The following is a 10,199-nucleotide window of genomic DNA, read 5'->3' on the forward strand; positions in this document are numbered from 1 at the left end:
AAAAAAAAAGACGACGATAAGAATAAAATAAAAAAATGAGATTAATAAAGGAAGCGAGGGAGATGTAGGTTTGCTTTCTTCCAGTTTTCATTCCTCCTGAATCGACTAACTGCCAGTGCAATATGTAAATGAAAGGGAGGATACGAATAAAGGTGAGAAATTAAGAAAAGATGATGATAAGGAGAAAAATAAGGGGATTTTAATAAAGAAAACGATGGAGATATTATAATTTGCCTTCTCCCAATTTTCTTTCGTCTTGAGAGTGTAATGAAGAAGAAGGAGATGAGAAGAACAAAGACAAAAAATAAATACATAAATAAATAAATAAAAATAATAATAATAATAATAAATGGATGTGAAGTGATTTACGTCTGCCTTCCTATGCTTTAATTCACAAACCACCAGCCAGTGCATAAGGAAAAAGGTGATTGAAGAAACAACACGAAAAAGAGTATAAAAAAAAAAAATAAACAAATAAATAAACAAAATCAAATAAAATGAATAATAGAAATAAGAAGAAAAGAGTAAAACAATGATAGCTGTAAAGATGATAACAGAAATAGGAAAAGAGTGAAGAGAAGAAAAATATAAACAGAATGACACAAAAAAGAAGAAAAAAGCGTAAAAAAAAAGTTATGAAGAAGATATTAAGGAATAGGAAAAGAGTGAAGAGAAGAAAGATTTCAATAGTAAATGTCCTCTGCTTTGACCTCACGAATCACCAGGCAACAAAAAAAGAAAAGATCATAAAAAGAACAAAGAAAAGAAAGCTAAAAGAGAGGAGTTAATTAAGTGTGGAATTCTTGTTTAGCTTACTTTCCCCCGTTTTCTTTTGTTCTTTCGTAAGTAAAATTCATTCCAGAAAAGAGAATCAAACTGCTTCTAACATTAAGCACACTCTCTCTCTCTCTCTCTCTCTCTCTCTCTCTCTCTCTCTCTCTCTCTCTCTCTCTCTCTCTCTCTCTTTATGGCGTATGAGGTACTTTTTTTTTTTCTTTCCCGCAGAAATAAGGAGGAAAAAAGTAAAAATAACAATAGTAATAATAGTAATAATAATAATAAGACGGAGAAGAAAAAGAAGTATATAAAAAATAAGAGACATGGTAAACAAAAAAAGTAAAAGAAATAGATAAATAAGACACGAAAATCAGAAAAAAAGTAAAAAAAAAAAAGAATGAGACGAGAAACACAAAGTAAAAAAAGACACAAAAACATAAAAAAATAAAAATAAAAATAAGACACGGAGAAAGCAAAAAGAGACACGAAAAACCGTAAGTAAAAAAAATACAACAGAAAACAAAAAATAAAAAACACGAAAAAACAAAAAAAAAACAAAAAATCGAAAAAAAAACGAAAAAAAATAGAACACGAAAAAAAAGTAGAGAGAGAGAGAGAGAGAGAGAGAGAGAGAGAGACGAGAGAGAGAGAGAGAGATGAGAGAGAGGAGAGAGAGAGAAGAGCAGTGAGAGAGAGAGAGAGAGAGAGAGAAACAAGTACTAAGGCAGCAGGTAAGCATGGTAGATAACCTCACTCCTACTCTGCCTCAAACAAGCTACTTTTCATCATCAGGAAGCAACGTGGCACATAATATAAGGGGCTCGAGGGGCGGGTGGTCGCGGCCTGCTGGACCACCACACAGCGACCCTCACGTCTCCCTCGCGTCCCCTGCACCCGGGACAAACACGCTGCGGGACTCTCCTAATCTTGCCATCCTCCTGACCACCACCTGTTATCCATCAGAGGGAAATGAGGCTATTGGAGGTTCCCGGAAAGAGGAGAGAGAGAGAGAGAGAGAGAGAGAGAGAGAGAGAGAGAGAGAGAGAGAGAGAGAGAGAGAGAGAAGGGGGGGGAGATTATCAAACAACAACGGACTTTTAGATCTTAACTAGGTTGTATGACTAAACTACTCAACGCTAATTATAGAATGAGAGAGAGAGAGAGGAGAGAGAGAGAGAGAGAGAGAGAGAGAGAGAGAGAGAGAAGAGGAGAGAGCTAGAGAGAGAGAGAGAGAGAGAGAGAGAGAGAGAGAGAGAGACCACAACAAACGCTAGCAATTCATCTTATATTTTCCAGTTTATTTCCCACGAGAGGAGAAGATGCCAGGGGTAAGAGTAGCGCACGGCAAGCCTTCCTCGTCCCTCCGGAGTGTTCGAGGGCCCGAGGCAAGGTTGGGGAATCAGGCTTTGGGAACAAGGGATAAACTGTGTTCTTTCCTGAGTTGTGTGGGGGAGTTTTAAGAAGGGCGAAGGAGCATACTCGTATAAGCATTCACTTCACAGACTTCAGAGAGTAAATGTGATGTAGATTGTCTATTTTGCATCCTGAGTGTTTTATTTACCTATGTTTACGAGAGGAGATTGAAACTTTTTAAATTTATATTCCTTAGGAGAGGTGTAGATCAAGAGGAAATCAGATAGAGGTCCTTATGGTATAATGGATACAAGAAGGGAGCTGTAGGCAAAATTCTCGAAGTCAGTAATCAGGATAAGGGGAAAAAATAGTAGATTCAAAGCTTGATAAAGTTAGATTATAAAAAGAGACGGGAAGGAACTGGTTTTCAAATAGACTCAGTAATCTGGTTGTTAGTGTACGTAGAGTAATTAGGGAGCTTTAAAAATATTAGACAAATTTATGGGTGAGGATGATAGGTGGAAATAGTAAAGGCTTCTTGTAGCTTCCCTTACGTTTCTTACGTTTTTATGTACAGAGGTATGCTGCAGACAAGTGTTCAGATATAATTGATATATGCCGGTGGAGTCTAATTACACGTAAATAAGATACACAAGTAGCAATATCTAACTAGAAAAAAAAAAAAACTACGTAAGTATTCTCGTTTTAGCCAAAATAAAGAAAATTGTTTGTAAATACCATACAACTGTAAAAAAAAAAAAAAAAAAAAAAAAATCTACCAGTATACCAGGCCGGCAATCCCACACGGGGCAACCTAGACAAGGCGCCACACATTCACATACACATCATTTACATCTTGGACACGTAGGTCTCTGGTGGGGGAAAAAAAAAAATAATAAATCAATAAATAAACTGTTCTCTTACCGGAAAAAAAAAAGGAAAAAGGAAATCTCGAACAGTTTGGCAACGTAAAGGATGACGCATGATTAAAGGATCATGGCACAGTCTTGCATTAGGGAGATACAAGGAATGAGTGCAGGAAACGTAATGTAATGCCTGGACACATTCCGGCCTGGAAGTCGTTAACGGAATTGGTGCCTTGAGAAAGACAGAAAGACAGAAAGAAAGAAAGAAAAACTAACCTACGAAAGATGACAGACAGTATAACACACATACAATCGTTCCTTTGTATTTCGTTTTAGAATCTGTGGCTAAGATCTGACTTACTGAGAGAGAGAGAGAGAGGAGAGTGAGAGAGAGAGAGAGAGAGAGAGAGAGAGAGAGAGAGAGAGAGAGAGAGAGAGAGAGAGAGAGACTACACTTAATACTTCTTTCCGTCACCCACGAAGATCAGTCAACAAATACCACGCACGGAGAAAGAAAGAACACGACAGATAAAAAAAAAAAAAAAAGCACATGCATCATTTATAGACTGCGCAGGACAGACAACATCCAATCACAGCTATGCGCTTTATGGGAACTATCATTGCTTTCCAACACAAGGAATGAGGATGTGCAGAAGGGGACAGAAGAGGGGATGGTGGCGATCAAAATGATGCCTTATACCTATTACCTTCATCAATACCCTTCCACCCATCCCTTCTCCCCCCATCACGAACACAAAAGCACACATAACCACAAGAAAAAAAGGTTGGCCATCCCTCGCTAGCAGAATGAAAGAAGTTAGAGCGGGTTGGAGAGAGAGAGAGAGAGAGAGAGAGAGAGAGAGAGAGAGAGAGAGAGAGATGAGAGAGAGAGAGAGAGAGAGAGAGAGAGAGAGAGAGAGAGAGAGGCACACATTGTTGTCTGCATGGATCTACTGAATGCGAGTGATGATGATTTACAACACTATGTGAGGGCGTTGTAGTGTGTAATGGAGAGAGTAATGGTATGGGTAATGGGTTGTACTGGGTGGCGGAGACGAGAGTAATGGAAAGAGGTACGTGGGTGATGGATGGATGGATGATGGTAGAGGTGACGGTGGTGGTGATGGGATGGCTGGCTAGGTTGTGAGGGTAGATTATACAAGCCACGGCCCTTTACTCTCGAGACAGATGGTCCCGTTTTATGGTGGCGCTGTAGAGGAGGAGGAGGAAGCGAAATGGGAGAGAAGAGGAGAGGGAAGGCATGTGAGGGAGGAGGAGGGTAAGGAAAATGGGAGGAAGGAGGTAGGATGAGGTGGTGGAGATAAGGAGGGTGAAGTGGCGGAATGGAGGAAGAGGAAGCCACGAGGATAGAGGAGGAAGACGCCGTGGGATAGAGGAGGAGGAGGAGGAGGAGGTGGTGTTGGAGGTGGTGGTGGTGGTGGTGGCAACGAGGCAAGGGGGAGAGGGAAATGGAAGTCAACAATGGTCAAGACAAATAGGTGGTTTGGGAGGAGTAAATTCTGAACAGAGGGACGCGGGCGCTGAATCACATAAATGGAACAGATTAATATGTATGCACCGCCCTCTAAACAGCCCCTCGGGAACTGTAGGGAAGGACGTGTTATCCATTCACGCATCGATGTAGTGCCCCTTGGGAGTGACAACAAGGCCTAAGTAATTACCTTGCTGAGTGTATATACTTTGGTGTTCACGTATTTCAAGACTTACAAGAAGAATACAAGGTCAATGACATGATTTTGTAACAGAAGCAACAAAACAGTCCCGCGTGGTTTCCTTCAGCCCTTGGTAAAGACGGAAGGATAAATAAGGAAGGAAAACAAGAGAAAGAGGAAGGAAATTGGCTTCTGTACAAGTTAATGTTGGGTAACCCACATCCCGCTAATTTAAGGACGTAAATTTTTCTCTTAGAATGATGAGATTTGAACCATAAAATAAGTCAGGAATTATTACCAAGAGAATGCGGTTTATCGAAGCAATACCTTGACAATGCTGATAGTAATTTACTTGTGCAGTCAACTTACCTTGCCTGGCGCTGCTTCGGGGAGCCCAAACTGCCACACACACTCTGTCTGGTGGGTACTTTCCCTTGATAGCACATCAGAGTATGCTGGAGTCACGCAGAGCACAAGGCAGACTCGGTGGGAAACCTTCACCGGAATATCTGATGAACTGAGTTGCGTGTACTGCCGCAATGTTGTGGAAATGTCAGTAGTACCAATGCAACCTGACGTTGATAGTCTCTTCTTGGCAACGAACGGGCTTATATTATAAAGCTTTTGTAAGTACATGTTTTCTGGATATTTTCCGTGTGGGATATGTCAGGAAAAATAAAGGAATGTCTTATCTATATTACAAGTCTGATCAGTGTTGTTTGATATGACATGCTCAGTCGTACACATGTTGCTATTTCATCTTGCCAGTCTATCCTGTATTGGCACCACTCACTCCTGATGTGATGGTGAAGTGTATGTCGCAAAGCCAACTTCCCTTAGCGACTGCAGTGAAATATAAAACCGAAAATTCGTACTAAATTGCTGAAGTGACATAGACTGACATTATTTTTCCGATGATAAGTAAATGTGGCAATATGTACGAAATTTTAACATGTAGAAATGAAAATATATTAGCAATTAATAAAAATAAAGTTTCAGTTACTAAAAATCAGTGAGTTTAATGTCAAAATATAAAATAATAAGATTATCTAACCAATACCATTGTTGATGAATATGTCAGTCATCGGGACGGTTGGCTGTCCTGAGTTGAGTGATGCGTGGTGCTCGTACACGTGCTGTTACTGAAAAGTTTACGTCCTTGCCTTGAGCTTTTCATAGAACTTCCAGTGTTGCGGGTATAGCTATGTTACCTTAGGAGACTAGAGACGTAAATAAATGCGTGTGTGAGGTGTGAGGCGGTAGTGGGGAGCCTAAAACTGGTGGGCGAGACAAGTGTTTACTAAAGGATTATATATGGCGGGGAAAAGTGCCGGGAGCAGACTGTTTGAAAGAAATGGCGGAAGGAAACCAAGGAATATAGACAGTGTTTGTGTTAGTGAGTGCGTTTGTGTGTGCTTGACTGCGTGTGGTGAAATCCTCGGGGTCACCTGAAGCTGGACTAACTAAGGATGAGAGAAGTGAAGTTTACAATCGTGCAAGCTTTGATGGACAGACTGTTTGGCTGCCGAGTGACAGGGAGACGGGAACACGCGCATTAAAGGTACAGTGATTGACATTCGTGGCAGTTTTGCGGACCTGTGCTTGCTTTGTTTACTTGCACACACACACACACACACACACACACACACACACACACACACACACACACTAGACTAGCATATGTTATGAACTGAAGGCGGCGACCTACTCTATGGTTCTAGGCCGCTCTGTTCCTGTTTATTCGAGAAGACATTCACCTCTTCTCTTGCTCTTGTATACGTATGCGCGGTGGAGATAAATTCTTTCCTTCTAAAGATGTCATGTTGACATAGATGGCTGGGTTCTGCTAACACACACTCACGCTTTCTCTCTCTCTCTCTCTCTCTCTCTCTCTCTCTCTCTCTCTCTCTCTCTCTCTCTCTCTCTCTCTCTCTCTCTCTCTCTCTTTTTATAGCCACACTTAAAACTGCATATCATATAGTGTAGTGTGCAGTAAAATGAGACAGGTGGAAGTTGGTATGTCTTTTTTTTTTCTTTTTTTTTTCCCTCTCGAAGCAGGTACCAATGTTTATTTAGATCGCTTCAGTGTAATTCTCTCTCTCTCTCTCTCTCTCTCTCTCTCTCTCTCTCTCTCTCTCTCTCTCTCTCTCTCTCTCTCTCTCTCTCTCTCTCTTAAGGAAAAATACTTGTATGGTGTGTTTCAAATGACAAGGGTGAAATAGGTTAGACTAGGGCTAGGTTGGTTTCAGTGTTATGATGATTTCCTTCGACTTTTATTTTCTTGTATGATATTTAATAATAAAAAAAAAAGACTATCCATGTTTACAGTAAAAATATCATATTAGGCTACTTTGCTGCCAGTTTTGCTAAATTATTTTTATATTTGCTAATTTAAATTTGATAACTTGGTCTTGATTACGAATCGCCAAAGAGAAAACTCACTGTCGCTTGTTGTTTGCGTGGTTGTTGATATTTTGATTTTAAAACTTACTTTCCTCGATACTAGATTACCTGAAATAACAATCGAAGGTGTTGCTCTATAGCCTACTTCTCTAATTTAGGCTATTCGTTTTAGTCTATAGGTACTAGCATTCGCCCTTTTTTTTTTTTAGCCCATAGCCAGAGATCTTAGTTAAAGGAAAGAAAACTTTGGAGTCATTAATCTTCCTTCTTTGTTATTCATAAGGAGTTCATTACCAAATCTGTCTGAATCTATGTGAAAGTAAGTTTGCTATTGTTGTGATGTTATTGTTAACTGTATGTTCTAAAAGAGGTGGAAATAGAATGATTCTTGATTTTTCTAATTAATGAACCTTAAAATGGGAAGGTGAATTAATTTTTGAGCTACATTAAACAATACCAATTTTTTTTTTTTTTTTTTTGAGAGAGAGAGAGAGAGAGAGAGAGAGAGAGAGAGAGAGAGAGAGAGAGAGAGAGAGAGAGAGAGAGAGAGAGAGAGAGAATTATGATGTATTTTGAAGTTCCTAGGTATGCATAACTTACTTTGAAAAAAATAATGTAAATTACACACACACACACACACACACACACACACACACACACACACACACACACACACACACACACACACACACACACACACACACACACACGATAAAGGAAAAAACACAACAAACACCAGCTTTTCTCATACGTAACTTTTAATCAAACTTGGCAAGGCCTTACACAACTGTCTTCTCTGCCGAATTTTTACAAAAATAGTACAAATGCAGGTAATAGCTGTGTCTTTGGCTTATTTCTCTTTTGATAAATTTGGGGGTTCCGATACACTGTTTGGCCTCACCCTCCCACCCACCCCCCAACCCACCCTCGTCTCCATCTCTCCTCTTCCCCCAGCCTCCACCTTCCCTCCCACACCCTACCTCCATTTAGGGTATGAAAGGTGGTGAAAGAGGACACTGCTGTTTTTGTATGGATAGAAAGTATTATCATTATTTATTATTATTCGTTTGTTTACTTATTTATTTATTTATTTTTATTTATTTAGTATTTATCCGGCTGATATTGATGAGTTCACGTTCCGTATCGTAAAAGTGGCTGGTTATTTGATTGTTTTTATTTATTTATTTATTTATTTATTTGGTTGATTGGTTGGTTGTGCGGCTGATTTTGTTGTTGCTGTTTGTTCAGTAGTTTTATTGAACTTAACCTGTTGTTTTCCTTTCATTTCTTTACCAAGTCGTGTTATACTCGCATGAAAAAAAAAATAACATTCATTTTCAGACAAGTTATGTTATTATTATTATTATTATTATTATTATTATTATTATTATTATTATTATTATTATTATTATCATCACCATCATCATCATCATCATCATCATCATCATCATTATCATCATTGTCAGCACCACCAGCACCATCATCATCATCATCATCATCATCATCATCATCATCATCATCATCATCGTCATCGTCATACAGGGACTGCCACGTGTAATACAGGGACTGCCCCGTGTAAGCCTGGTCGCTTCTTGCAGCTTGCCTTATTTCTTATGTATTTATGTTCTTATCATCATTATCATCATCATCATCATCATCGTTATCACCACCATCCCCATCATCATCATCATCATCATCACCATCATCATCACTAGGTCACAATAACTTTTTCTCACCTGGCCCATAGTAATGGCTACCTGTGTGAGTCTGGAGGGGAGAGTGGGTCAGAGGGGGCAGCAGCAGCAGGAGCAGCAGCAGCAGGAGGAAGGAGCATGGTGGGGGGAGAGAGGGGAAAGTTACCTTGGTTTCCACCCCTCCCCAGCGTGACGTCGCGGGGATTGGGTCACGTCATGCTGAATACAGACGGTGAATATTTGAATAGATGTTGACGTTGAACACCATTACACTTTACACTCGTGACATAGAGAGAGGCATCGTTAACATTCCTTTAGGTACTGATAACTGTAATAGTATTCCGTGAAGGTAGATATTAATAAACAGCATCGTAGTTATCTTCTTATACATCAATAACTTCATTTCTCCAATACATAGTACCACATCAAACCTGCTGGAGATTATTCATATATTCAATACATATAGGTACATTAGGATTATGTATAGTAGATATTTTGTTTTATTTTTTTCTCTATGTGCTTGAAACCTTATAAAGAGATGAAGGTTTACACATATCACGGGAAAAAAGGAAGGAAAGTGAGGAAGGGAGAATAATCTTCCTCTCTTCTCGACACATGAGGAGGAAAACAGACTGTAAACACGTGTATTGATGTGATGAACGGTAATCAATCGAATTACATGAACGTAGACAGGTAGCCAGGTGGAGCAGTGACACACACACACACACACACACACACACACACACACACACACACACACACACACACACACACACACACACACACACACACACTCATACAGATAACTCAGGTGAACAATAGTGTCCAGTACAGGTGTTGCAGAGATAATATAACCAGTAACCTTTATTAATTAGTATTTCATAGTATAGTCAGTATTCCTTTCATTCTTTTATTAATGTGTAGCTCTTGTAATTAAGCTATCATACTCATCTTTTCATTCTCTTATCATCCTCGTTCTTATACACGGAAGTCATTGTGCGAAAGTGTTCTGCCGAAGTATCTCAAGCTAAAAAACATACACACAGCAAAAAACAAGCAAAATATAATGTCAGTTAAAGTCAAAGGTTTTCTGTAATAATATTGATGCTGCGGAAAGGTTGGTAGGCCTGCCATGGTCCCCACTTAGCCTGGACATCCAGCTGACTTCTTATCATATTATATCACCGCTCTTATTTTCCCCGTCCTCCCCTTGTCAGTCGCCTCCAGCCATAGTGTATAATTGGGATGTATTGTGCAGTATAATAAAGATTGTACTAAATTTTCCTCTTTTCTTCATTATTTTTGCCACTCGTTTCGTTATGTGTGTGAATGAAAGATTAGTACCGCTTCTAATCCTTTTTCTAATTTAAGTTTATTTCTTAGTTTATTTATTCATAATCGCATTTGGGTTTTTCATGTCATCAATTTCGAAT

General features: G+C 39.4%; 1 protein-coding gene across 1 annotated transcript in view; it reads right to left on the reverse strand.

Annotated features, from left to right (window-relative positions):
- Positions 1-8,244: 8,244 nt before the first annotated feature.
- Positions 8,245-10,199, reverse strand: part of LOC135105409 (orexin receptor type 2-like) — an 81,889-nt gene continuing 79,934 nt past the window's right edge. Inside the window, exon 6 of the mRNA XM_064013545.1 lies at positions 8,245-10,199. This exon is cut by the window's right edge and continues 1,747 nt beyond it. The gene's annotated coding sequence lies outside the window, so the exon portion shown is untranslated.

The sequence above is a fragment of the Scylla paramamosain genome, chromosome 12, assembly GCF_035594125.1.
Source record: "Scylla paramamosain isolate STU-SP2022 chromosome 12, ASM3559412v1, whole genome shotgun sequence".
NCBI classification, from domain to species: Eukaryota; Metazoa; Arthropoda; class Malacostraca; order Decapoda; family Portunidae; genus Scylla; species Scylla paramamosain.